Consider the following 13,673-nt stretch of genomic DNA (forward strand, 5'->3'; position numbering starts at 1 on the left):
AATTAAATAGACTGGAAAACATATGTTAGATGTCTTCCAAATTAGAATTTGTAAATAAATGATTCTAGTTTAATCACATGGCAATTTACAGGGACATTTTTGGTAAAAATGATCATATCACAGTCTCTGACAAGAATTTGATGCAGATTGAGCTATCTGGCTAGCTGCTTGAGTAGTTTTAGAGTTTTTATTCATCATTAATCTTTTTAAACACTTGGTTTAGTATTTTACTCAAGAATTCTGTTTTTAAATTAATTACACTGTGAATTTTGAAATACAGCTCAGTGTCTAAAGTCTGGAGATCTGTTGTCAGCCTCAGGCCCACCACACTCCATGGTCCTGACAGAATTACACATCCCATTGTTGGATAGCAAGGCAAACTCTTACTTTATGAAGAACGAATCCACTCTGTGACTACAGTTTTGTGCAGCTATCTTGTAGATGCATTGGCTTTGATAAGAGAAGAGAAGCCAAAGCTTTATCTGATTATAGGTACTGGGACACACAGAGGCAGACAAGAACTCTTTCACCCCACAGTTAACTTGTCAGTTAATCCATTCAAATGAGACCATTAGTGCTGAGTGTGTGTCTCAGGTGATGACAGACATTTACATGGGATTAAAGAGGTTAGAGAAGTGATACAGATACACTGCTCTGACAGAAGGCTAGTATTCCTGCAAAAATGTTGCCCATTCTTTTGAGACACATAGATATCTTTTCCCTGTTTATCTTGCAGCTAGATAGGATGATGCAACTAGGTTTGGAATAAGGAAATGTGAGTGGAAAGGACATGAGCAACTTCTCAGCCATCTCAAACTTTAAAAAAGACCTCTCCCTTGGACTTTGACATTTTTTCCTTTCCCATGGTCTGAAACATAGATGACACAATTGCTCACTTTCCATCATGCACATGAGTACAGCTATCTAGAATTTTCTGCAGGAACAAGGTGGAAGGAACTTGGAACCCTGAATAACCTTGTGGAGCAAAACTGCCCAGCAGTCTTTGAGGAACTACACTGTGATGTTAGAGAAATAAATCTCTATTTAAACCACTCTGTTTTGGGGTCTTGTTTCCTCTTTTTTTTTTTTTTTTTTTTTTACAGTGGATCATTTACTGCAACTAATAAAAAAATCACTCGATTCGAGGTATTTACAGTCTCATTCAGCCTGATAGGGAGCACTTAAGCTGGGCATCATAGAAAGCCACTTGAGGGCATTGCTCTATTTGATACCTAAAAAGAGATCTGAGGAATTGCATATTAGCACCCAGGGGTTGTTTATGGAGCAGGTTTTGTCTCTTCTGTAGATAGAGAAAGAAGAGTTGTGAGTCCTGGGTTTGCCCATATAAAGCTTAGTCTTAGTATCTGAACCACCTGCCTGAACAATTTTATTCTGGTTTGTTTCTCCTGACTCTTCCAACAACCTAGACAAATGGATAGAACAGTCCTTCATCTTTCATGACCTTAGTCCTCCTTGATTTGATTAACATTGATGGATTATACAAAAAGGCTATCAGGAACAATAAAAGCAGGACCTTAGACAAGGCTGCCTTTCAAATACCGAACATGTATTTAGATGCAGTCAGAACTGACTGACTAACATTCTTTCCTAACCTCATTCAAACTAACTTTCTGAAATTTAGCCTGTATCAAATGTCCTTTCTAATGTATTTGTTCAAATATATCACAAAGATGTAATAGTAAATGTACTGCAGCCACGAAGAGAAACATACATCAAAACACATTTGACATTATGTAATTCAGGACATGCAATAAGTGAGAAAAAGTTGTAGGCACTTTAGCAATTATATCACAACTGTAATTTACCCTTGTAGCCTTTAGTGAGAAGAAAATATAAACGGTGCAGGCTACCAAACAATTAAGAGTTAACTTGAGAACGGAAGAATATTAGGTAGAAAAATAGCTAAATGAAATGCCTCTTTCTCTACTTTTTGTTTCCTACTTTCTCTCCACAAAACATACAAGCAATAGTATCTGAATGAGAAGCATGAATCTCTTAAGTTTTATATGTTTCCACATTTACTGTTGGAGGATTTAGCTTTTCTGTGGATTCCTTCCTGCTCGTCTATGTTTAAATTAAACCCTGATCCCCACACCCTCCTCTCTCAATATAATCTTTATAAGGGTAGTCAGAGACATCAGTTCCTGCAGATTCCATGGTACATCACTCATCTATGTCTAAAATATGTTTTTTCCTCCTCCACAATCCTACCACTGTCCATCATTATCAGTGAGCATGATATACTGACATTCCCAAAGTAACATGAAAGGAGAAACACATGAAAATGAAATTAGTTATCAGCCTCTTCCTCTTCAGTCTGTAATAGATTTCTTGAATGTGTTTATGGGTGTATTTATGTAAATATATACATATACACACATACATGGCTTGAGTCAAATGCTTATGCTCTTGAGGCTAAAGAACTATGAACAAGACTCAACTTGAATGTGCCCATGAGGGAATCTAAATAGAAATTCACTGATTGGGAAAGCACAACATAGACACGCTCTAAAGACAAAGCAGTGAGGAATTAAATTGATACTTTCAGGTCGAATAGAAACAGAAGGAGCACTACATGAGGGGAAAACAAGAGAGAACAAATGTGCACCAGATGAAATATCAAGCTAATCTCCCAATTATGCTCTCTAATGAGAGATGTACGTAATATTAAAATACACACGCAAATTGGGCTTCCGTATTTCAGTCGGCAGGCCATGATAGGCATGAAGGTCAGTATCTAAATTCGTTAACTGAAAGCCATGTGCCCTGAAGGCAATTTCCTCACTACAACTACATTGATAGCAAATTGGTCTCTGATAATTTGTTTTAAATAATTAACCATTTGGTCAAAAATGTATATTAATCATACCTGTTTTTATCAACTATCGCTAATTATGTTATAGAATAAAGAAATTCTGTTCTCATTTATGAATCCTTAAACATTCATCAAATATATAGACGTTTTCAGATTTTATACTTTAAGTTTTGATGATTATTCATGCTCTGAATATAATATTAAAAAAATCTGAGGAAACTAAATGTTAATTATAGGGAACACATCAGAATAAATTAAATGTTTTGCATTAATATACCTCAAAAATAAAAAGAGTTGAATAATCTATCAATCACTGGAAATTTAGAATAATCTATCAATCGTTGGAAATTTAGATTTTTCCTAATAACATCAATTGTTTTTCTTGGACTCCATGGCTTTTAGTAAAATTGCTTGCTAACTAGAAGACAAAAGTGTGTAAAAATGCAACATTGTAAAGTTAGAAAATATTTTCGAGCCCTCTTTCTGTTTTACCCTTCTCCGTATAAAGTGAATGCTTTTTCCAGCCTTGGTGTTCATGGACTTGTTTAGTGCATGACCTGTGGTGGAGAATGTGTTCCCCCTCATTTTCCAGGCCTCAAGCATCCAGCTAAAGTCTTGAGACTAATTTTAGCTGATTGTTTATGGAAGAAAGTTGCACAAATCACCTTCAGGGCTAGCTTTTATAAAAACCTATGAGATTCTCTAGCTCTCACTTTTCCTGCCAAGGCTTGGGAGGTCCTAGATAATCCAGATGGCATGATAAAGGAGGGAAGTGGCCTCAATCCCTGAGTCACTGCACAGAGGAGAGCAACATAGGCAGTTTCCCAGACCCATCTGAGTGTGATGTGAGCAAGAATTTAGCCCTTATAATATTAATCTATAAAAAATTCAGGGTCTGTCTATTGTGGTAGCTCCTGTCACTTACCGTGACTTGTACAGAAATTGGCCCTGGAAGTGGATTGTTGTCAAAAAATTAACCCTGAAATATGTTGCACTGGCATCATGGCCAGGTGAAGAACAGTGAATAACTGGTCTTAGATGCTTAGAAATGTGGCAAATATTTGGATAAAAGACCTCAGGTCATCAATCAGGGTAAGAGTGTGGTTTTCCCATTCATGCCCCACTGTAGCAACAGGAAGTTGGGAGAGTGAGGACTCAGGGAGCAGATGGGGAGGAAAAAAAGAGAAAAGGAGATCTGAGAGCTGTGATTGAAAGGAACTTTGCGACATTATCAGGACAACATAAGGATTTGGACCGATAGGTTAGAAGGTTATTAGAGAGTGGAAGAAAATATATTGCTAAAAAAAAGAACCCCGATTTAAAGTCTTGGACAATTATAAAAATGTGAAACAAATACATTTTTTAAAATCTTTTTTTAAGCATTAGAAAGATATCAAAATTACAGGTGATTTAGAAATAAGGATCTTGGCAAAAAGGAAAATACCCAATAATATGTATTCCATCCTGCTCCATTTTTATTCTTCAAGACATTTGCAGATTCCTAGGCTCCAGAGTCTCAGAAGCCAAAAGACAGTCACTTTTAAGAAGCTGAGAAGCTGAAAAAAGCTGGCAGTAATGTTACAGGGCTGGAGGGGCAAAACTTAGAATTCAGAGCAATTGAGATAGCCAAGACTTGAGGGGTAAGGAAGCGTATGGAAGCATAAAGAAGTGAGCCCAATTTTTGGTGCAATGTTTCTTCTCAGGAAGAAGATTTGTAGTAACTGGCATAGTGATTGAAAAGCCAGGCAGGAAGTGGTAGCTAAGAGACTAAGAAGCTGACCAGTGATTCTGGCAGTCTGAAGGTGCTGGGGTCATGGGGAGGAGACAAATATTGTAATTCAAACTCTGCCAAGGAAGGTTGGCCTTGGCAAACCACACAGCTTTCAGTTGACAATCCTGCAGGGCAAGCATTTCTAAACAGCAGCCAAACTGGCAGTAATGAATATACTTTTAAAAATTTACTTTAAAAAGATGCTATTCTTGATGAATTTTTTATTTAAGGAGATTCGCATTATTTCAGATTTTGGACATAAACGACACATTAACTTTTGTATGACACCACTAAAAATCCTCATAACTGAAATTGTCGTAGCATATGTCCTCCTTTGATTATTTGTGTCATATTTTCTTAGTCCTTACTAAGTCCCAGGATCTGTGCCAGATAATAAATATACAAAGTAACTGAGACACCATTCATTTTCTCCAAGAGTTTACAATCTAGTGGGGAGGCATCTATGAAAGTGGGCTCTAGACTAGAGGACATGGATAATGATAGGAGAAATCATGGGCAGGCTGTGAAGACACATAAAAGGCTCACTATCTGAAGGCAAGGCTGAGGGTTATTGCTACCTTCTTCCTCATTAAGGAAAACAGTAACCTTAAATATCAAGTTCCTTAAAGAACTGGATAAACAAATCATTGACATTTATGTTTAAAATTTTTCTGATACATGTAGATATAGATAAACATATCTACAGATAGATATCTGTATACTGTATATGTATATGTAGATATGAGTATTTATATCCACAAATACAGATATTTGTATCTATGTATATATAGATATCTATGTCTACATGTATTGCATAAAATATTGTCCCCACTTTACAGATTAGAAAACAAATTTAAAGGTTGTGTGAGCTTGCCAAGGGCACAGAGCTAATAACTGAATGAAGTAGAATTCAAACCCAGCTTCAGTTAGTTCTGTTAGCTACAAACAGACACTCCATGTTTCAACTACCTACAGTAAATATACAAGGAAAAATCAAAGGACTAAGCCTTTGGCTTCATTTGTATCCCTCAACAATGACCAGATCAGGGATGGCTACTTAGTAATCGTTACTATTCAATTATTTCAAAAATTTAAATAATCCATGTTTCTTCCAGTCACATCAGCCTGTGGTGTAAAACAAAACTGCAATAGAGAGAACAAGCTAGACGCACTCTGGGTTGGTTCTCAATTATGCAATGGTAGAACACTCAGCCAGTCTTAAATTACAATTCCTTGAATGCCACCGTTGGATCTCAGGTGGATCTCAAGTATTTCTGAGCACCATAAAATTTTCTTCTTTGCTGCTTCTAGGTATAGCTCTTGGGTCTGCCCTACAGTTTCTCACTACAACCGATATTCAGGCATATGGTTCATTACCAATTTTCTGTGGTTATTTTGTGCTCCTGGTGTGGACTCTCCCTTGCAGCCTTCTTGTACTCAGATGCACTGTGTTACTCTCTTGAAGAAGGGAAAGTTCTCTCCATCTCTTTTGGGTTATGAGATAGAAAATGCTCTCAGTTTCTCATGTAGGCATGTTAGAGACAGCTCATTTGGTATTTTTTATTTTGTTATGCAACCCTATCTTACAGGTACTTGGATATTAGCCACGGAAATTGATTTTTAAAACAGGCTGAATGACCTATAGCAGGTTGTACTTAAAATTGCTTTACCACTCCCCTCCCTAAGGTAGTATTTTAATTTGTGTCACACACGTATGCCTCCTCCTCTTCTACTTAGGAAGAATTTTTTCCTTTATATTTCTTAAAAAGCGCAGACTCATATCCCTGCAAGCTCTTCAAATGTGTTTTACTTAAGAGCTGGTCCGGGCTTTTGATGCTGCCTCTAGGGTCATCTGTTACATTTATTTTTATTGAATGGTTAATAAAGGGCATAGTTGGAGAAAAATTGCTGCCTATCTTTGACCCACTTGGGCCTATCTTTCCCAGAGTAATTCACTACGCAATGTGGCTCCTTTAATATGGGTAAGATAATTGTGTTATTATTATGATGTAGCTTTGAGATTGGAGGTGAATATCTTCATTGAATTGGATATTATAATAGCACCGGGAGCAGCCTGGACTTTACTGATGAAGACCACAAGCACACCCATTCAGATCTCTGTAAGTGAGTGTCCTTCCAGTTTCTTTTTCATGCAAATTCATGCAACTGAGCCAAGCTCTGCAGCCTTGTCACTTTGACTGCACTTACAGCCTGCAGCCAGACATGTGGTCTCTGACTAGGAGTGAACAAGAGTGGCCAGTGCCCTATACCCACAGGCTGCTGCAGTATTTCCATTTCATTCCCCTCCATTAGCATTCAACAGCAGCAACCATTTGGATGAGGTTGTGGGAAAACCCTTCAGCTGGACAGCATGTTTTTCCTTTCTACTTGAGCCAAGGTATGGCAGGACACAACTGTAAAAAACCTGCAGCATTATGCTAAGTGAAATAAACCAGGCAAAGACAAATACTGCATGGTATCACTCATATGTGGGATCTGGAAAAAAAAACTCAAGCTCATTGCAACAGAGAGTAGAAAATTGGTTGTCGGGGGCTGGGTTGTGAGGGAAATAGGGAAAGGTTGGTAAAAGGGTACAAATTTTTAGCTATAAGGTGAATAAGATCTGAGGATCTAATGCAAACCTAGTGACGAAAACATTATATTGTATCATTAAATTTGCTAAGAGAGGAGAACATAAATGAAGGGAATCATTTCACAATGTATATCATCCTAATGTACATTTTAAATATCTTACAATTTTTTTATGTCAACTATACCTCAATAAAGCTGAAATTTTTAAAAAAAACATTGCTGATAAAAAGGTTCCAGTTTTCTATTGTGAGACATAACCAAAAGGTAAAATCCAGAGCTGATCTTTGACCTAAGGACAGCCTCTGGCCATCACAACCCTGAGCTGATATCTAGATGGGCAGTCAAAAAAGGAGGAAAAAAGCTAGTTAAGGGTAAACAGCAACTAGACTTCATAATGATTATTTTTACTCACTGATTCATTTTCCTTCATACTTGACCACATAAGTTAGCAAACTGCCTAGCCCTATCTATTGGGTGAAATCAGTTGGCAGAAGGGAAAGAAGAAATTTATTAATGACATATCAAATTGGTAAAGAGAGAATGGATTTGTTTTCTTCCATTCTCATTGATAAATGATAGAAGAATATGAAATTGTAAAGAAGAGAAAATTAAGCCTTATAAAATGATTAATTGCTAATTGTTTACTTTTCTAGTTATTCCACAATGGATGCTAAGAGAGAAACTGGCTAATCCCTAAAAGTGGGTAAGAATTCATAAGAATATATGTTACATGTGTACATGCCTCCATGTTTGTAGTATATTTAGTTCAGTGCTGCCTGAAGAAAACATGGATGAGAATGAATGACCTTGGAGTTCATTTCTACTCCTACGAGTCAATGGAATTATTTAGAATATTATGAAGGAGTTATCATTTTAAATACAGCTAATGTGTCCCTGGAAGCACTGCTATTGAAAATGATGGGGAGTCACATCTCCTATTCGTAATAATAGCAATGAGAGCAATGCAATTCATCAGAGACGTTTCATGAGACAGGAAAAAGTGCCGACTGCAGCCAAACGAAACGAGGAGACAAAGGACACCAGCGTAGCATGGGAAAGGACTCCCAAGAAAATTAATGTGTCCTCAAAGGGCTATCTGCTACTTAACAATAAGCATGAGTTGAGAAAAGTGTAAGCAAATGAGTGTGAACAGGGCAAAACTTAACCAAAACAACTCTACTAAATGGCAACTCAACTCAACTAAAAAGGGCAAGGAAATATGTGGACTAAAAAAGTGTGAGGATTACAAAAGAAGGGATTAAGTCACTTGCAATGAAGGTTTTATCCTCTCTACATTTGCAAGTCTTGTCCCATCTTCAAAGCCTTTCTCAAGACCTGCTTCTTTCAGGAAGCCTTCTCAAGAAATTCAAACCCACTTGAACTCAGCCCGTGTTGCTTGGATCACTCATATGGCAATAAATCCTGTGTCTTTGTGTCTTAAGGATGAAGTGAGGAATATCGGGGAGGAAGGGAGAAGCAGCTCATATTGACTGCTTCACAGAACCCCATCCGTCCTCCTCCATAAATGGCAACTGCATTTTTCCAGGTGCTCAGGATCTGAAGTCATCCCTGACTCTGCTTTTATTGAAGAAAGAAAATAAATTTTACCTTTCAGAGTGTTTCACATTTACAAAAAAACTGTAAGGTAGTACTGAAAGTTTCCATATATTCGGAATCCAGTTTCCTCTATTATTAATATCTTACATTAGTATGGCAAATTTCTAGCAATTAATGAGTCAATATTGACACATTTTATTAACTGAAGTCCATACTTACTCGGATTTCCTTAGATTTTACCTAATGTCCTTTTTCTGTTCTGGGATCGCATCCAGGAAACCACATTACATTCACTTGCCATTCTTCCTTAGATAACTCTTAGCTCTGCCTGTTTCTCAGACTTGCCTTGTTTTTGATGATTTTGACAGTTTGGATGAGTCATGGTCAAGTATTTTGTAGGATGTCCTTCTATTGGAATTTGATGGTTTTCTCATAATTAGACTGGGGTTATGGGTTTTGGGAAGGAAGACACAGAGGTAATGTACTATTTTCATCACATCATGTCTTTGATTCTTCTTTATGTCTCACAGAGCACAGCCAATCCATTAGCAAATCCCACTGGCTTTTCCACGGGCATATTTCAAGAAGCTAATCAATTAGCAACACTACACAACTACCACCCTGGTCCATGGTATCATCATCTCTCTTGGATGATTTTGGTAGTGTCTTAATTCATCTCCTATCTTTCACATCTCCCCCTACAGAGAAGCCGGAGTGAGTTTTTTAAAATGTAAGTCATTTTACACTTCAACTAAAAACATCCAGTGAATCCATCTCACTCAAAGCAAAGAGGCCAAACTCTTTACAATGGCCTGCAGGGCCCTCCATGACCTAGACTTGCCATGTCTTGGACCACATATCCTAACAATTGACACAATCCACCCTCTTCTTTTCTCATCTACTTACAAGGTACTTCTGATCACTGTTAATAGACATCTTTTCTTGTCATTTCAGGGGTCAATGGGATGCCAATGAAATATTAGACTGTGATACCATTGCTCCTTATATCTAATCTATACTGTACAGAAATAGCTCATCAGCTGAGGTTAGAAGTAATATACAAAAATGCAAGAGCTGGCTGTCACCTGAAGATCGTAATCAGCTTCTAGACACTACCACATTCCTTGGCCTGTGGCCCCAACAATGGTGGGTGGAATACTTTCTCCACCCCCCTCCATCTGCCTCTGTCTGACTGCAAGTTGAGAAAGTTCTCAGCTTTTAAGGGCTCATGTGATCTTATTGGACCCATCTGAATAATCCAGGATAATCTTTCAATCTCAAGGCCTAAAACCTTAATCACATCTGAAAAGTCCCTTTTGCTATGTAACTTAACATATTCAAAGATTCTGGGGATTGGGATGTGGGCATTAGGGGGGCATTATTCTGCCTACTGCATTCATACAATTCTCTTGTGATCAGCAGGAAACTCGTTGTACCTGAGCAGTCCAGGAAAAGGGGCTTTATCTGAAATACAAAATGTCCAGTATTCCCTATAGCATTCTGTATAAAAGACAATAACAATACGAGGTGAAAATGATCGTAAATATCGGGACTTTGGTTTTTCCAAGTTGTTTCCTCCAGATTTGTTATTATTTGTAATAATGTTAGAGAATTAATTAAGCAATCAACATTATAATACCACTCTGCCACTGAGTAGCTATGACTTTAATTCAACTTTCTAAGCCACCATTATTTTCATCTTTGTTCCAAAAAACAGCGTTTTTTCTGTATGAAAAGTAAACAGAAGTATACTTTTATACAAGTAGAAAACAAATAATCTATACTTGTTCTTTTAAATGTCTCACCTTGGAGATCTGCATTACATAATGTTATTTTCTAGCTTGCCTCTTAGAACTGTGTTCCACTGAGCCTATGAGAGTTGAATCACTTTTTAAAATTTTGTCTAATCATGTAAATTCTTTTTAAACAGACTCATAATAGCATGCCCAATATTCCTCAATTTATCATCAGCAAATTGCTAGATGCATTGTTTTCTTCCACTTTGAGATCATTCATTAAGATGTTTTTGGTGACTGAACATCTCCCCACCCCATCATACTTTGTTAAGAGCCTCCTGGCACCAGAATCTTTAGGCCATTAATCAGTTCCAATTGGCCTCAGTCTTTCAGCCCACTTTGCTAAATATAATAGCTTCATCAAATCTGATGCAATTAGAGTCCAAGGTCAGCCCTGAAATATTGCCAGAGACCACCACAGACATCCAGAAGAACCACAGTGAAATCGGCACCCTCTGAATAAAAATCAGACCCACTGACATCATTGAGTCAAGCCTTTGCCCACAGCGCTATAGTGCCTAGAGCAATAAGTCTGAGATGAGAATGGGGATGGAAAGAGTTTGAGAAATATTTAAGTAATACTATTGGTGTGACTTGAAAATAGAATTTCTATAGGAAATCAGGGTTATGCCCATGTTATAATTTTTTTTTACCTTCAATAACTGAAGGGATAGTGACTTCATTCCCTTAGAGAATATGGAAAGAGAAGTAGTTCTTGGTGTGTGTGGTGATGAGGGTAAGCAGGAGTTGTAACATGTCTATTTTCATAAAATATGTTTGATATGTCTCAGGAAGATCTACATAGTGATGTCCAATAGGCATTTCAATATGTTGGTCTGAAATTCAAGAGTGTGGTTCCGAGTTTAGATTTGAATTCCATCATACTACACATAGCAATTAACAGTTATACAGGTAGATGAACTCCATTCGGGAGAAAAAGAAAGAATATGTTGGGAAGAACCCTGGGAACTGTAATGGAGACAGTAAGTACAGCGAGGGATTCAAGCCTATAAACCTATGAAACAAGGAAACCTATGAAACAAGGAAACACCTTGATAGTTTCAAGGTGATGAGAGTGTTCATTAGCAGTAGATATTGTCAACTATTCTGGAGCATAATGCATTATGCTGTTACTAAAGTCTCTTTTATAACTTTCAATCGACTTTGTATATATACAATGGACATAGTACAAAGAGTTGTACTGGCTCTGAAACTAGGGTGTGCCTGGGATGGAATCACAACTCTGTTACTTAGAGACATTGAGCGAGTTTTATCAATTCTCTATGCCTCAGTATATTCATATGTCTTAACCAGAGGCTGATGCCTTTCCACAGAATGGAGAAGTTTACTGGCGATTATATCTTTTAAGCAGCAAATAGTGCTCTCAGGCAAATTTAAGTTAAGTGGGAGGGGGCAACACTTGGATCATTTTTGTTCATTGCTATTTCCCTAGTTTCCGTAACAATGTTTTTGATGTAGTAGCTGTTCTATAAACATTATTTAATTAATAAGTAGTAGAGGCTCCCTTTATGACCACTAACCTTGTATGGACCTGTACAATTCATTGTTGTGATAAATTCTAGTGATCAGTAAAAAATTCGTTGAAATGTTTGGAAAGATAAATGCGATTCCTGGAATTTAATCTTTCAATTGGAAGAAGATTGATAGTTCAGTTATGAAGTGATTTATGTAGATTTATTAGCAATTTAAAACTGTCCTTGAGTTATAGATATGTTTCAATTCAAGTTATTTGGAGAAAAATTTATTAAGAGACTAATGTATTTAAGGAAATGTGTCAAACGTTGCAGGAGATGCAAACAAAATAGGAGAAATACTGTTACCAAGTAATCTGCAATTTATTTCAACAACAATAAAATGACTTCTGTTCCCAGAACTTAAGAAAAGCAAAAATGGAAGTTTGAGATGCAGAGCAAAGAGAGCAATTAACCTCTCATACTCATTCCTTTTAGGCTACCTCTACCCAAGGCAGTGGGACTGATGAGTCACTGGGCAAGGGAAATGTAACACCCCCAATCAACATGATAACAACCACTTTTATAATGTTTTCCATTTAACACAATCTCTTTCTTGCACATCTTTTCATTTAATTGCTACAATCATCGTGAAAAGTAAAATATCTTTGACTCATGCATAGATAGATTTGCCAGCCTCCCTGCAAATGTTCTGTTCCCCCTGCACCTTGATTCTGGTAACTGTTCTTAAAAATCATACACTATCCTAGATAGAGGAAGGTGAGTAATCATATAAAATTTCCTTATTTTTGTTTTTTTTTTTGAGGAAGATTAGCCCTGAGCTAACTACTGCCAGTCCTCTTCCTTTTGCTGAGGAAGCCTGGCCCTGAGCTAACATCCGTGCCCATCTTCCTCTACTTTTATATGTGGGATGCCTACCACAGCATGGCGTTTGCCAAGCGGTGCCATGTAGGCACTTGGGATCTGAACCAGCCAACCCGGGCCACAGAGAAGTGGAACATGCAAACTTAACCGCTGCGCCACCTGGCCGGTCCCTCCTTATGTTAATAGATAAAAGATGAAGGAACTAAAACTTAATAACATTAAATAACTTTTTTTTTTTTTAAAGATTGGCACCTGAGCTAACAACTGTTGCCAATCTTCTTTTTTCTTTTTCTTTTGTTTTTCTTTTCTTTCTGCCTTTTCTCCCCAAATCCCCCCAGTACATAGTTGCATATTTTAGTTGTGGGTCCTACATTAAATAACTTCTGCATGTGAACTTGTTTTCAGGTTTTATAATCTATTTTTTTCCTGGTTATGGATTAAATGCTTACTGTAGAAATTTTAAAAAGTAAGGAAAAACTAAAGACAGGGAAAGAAAACTCTATAAAAATATTCCACAAAAATTTATCTGATAAAAATAGATAAACCTCCAATCCAGAAGGACTAACAAAATAGAAGTTTATGTCTCTCTTATGGACATTCCAAAATTATATTCCTGATTGGGTTTTCCTTCAGGTGTTGCTTCTGTGACCCAATAGAACTGTCTTCCAGAGTAGTTTCAAGGTAATGGAGTAAAGACAAAAGACAAACAAACAAACAAACATGGAGGAACGTGCCTGGGAGCTTTGATGATCCAAGCTTGTAAG

Source organism: Equus quagga, chromosome 4 (genome assembly GCF_021613505.1).
Source record: "Equus quagga isolate Etosha38 chromosome 4, UCLA_HA_Equagga_1.0, whole genome shotgun sequence".
NCBI lineage: Eukaryota > Metazoa > Chordata > Mammalia > Perissodactyla > Equidae > Equus > Equus quagga.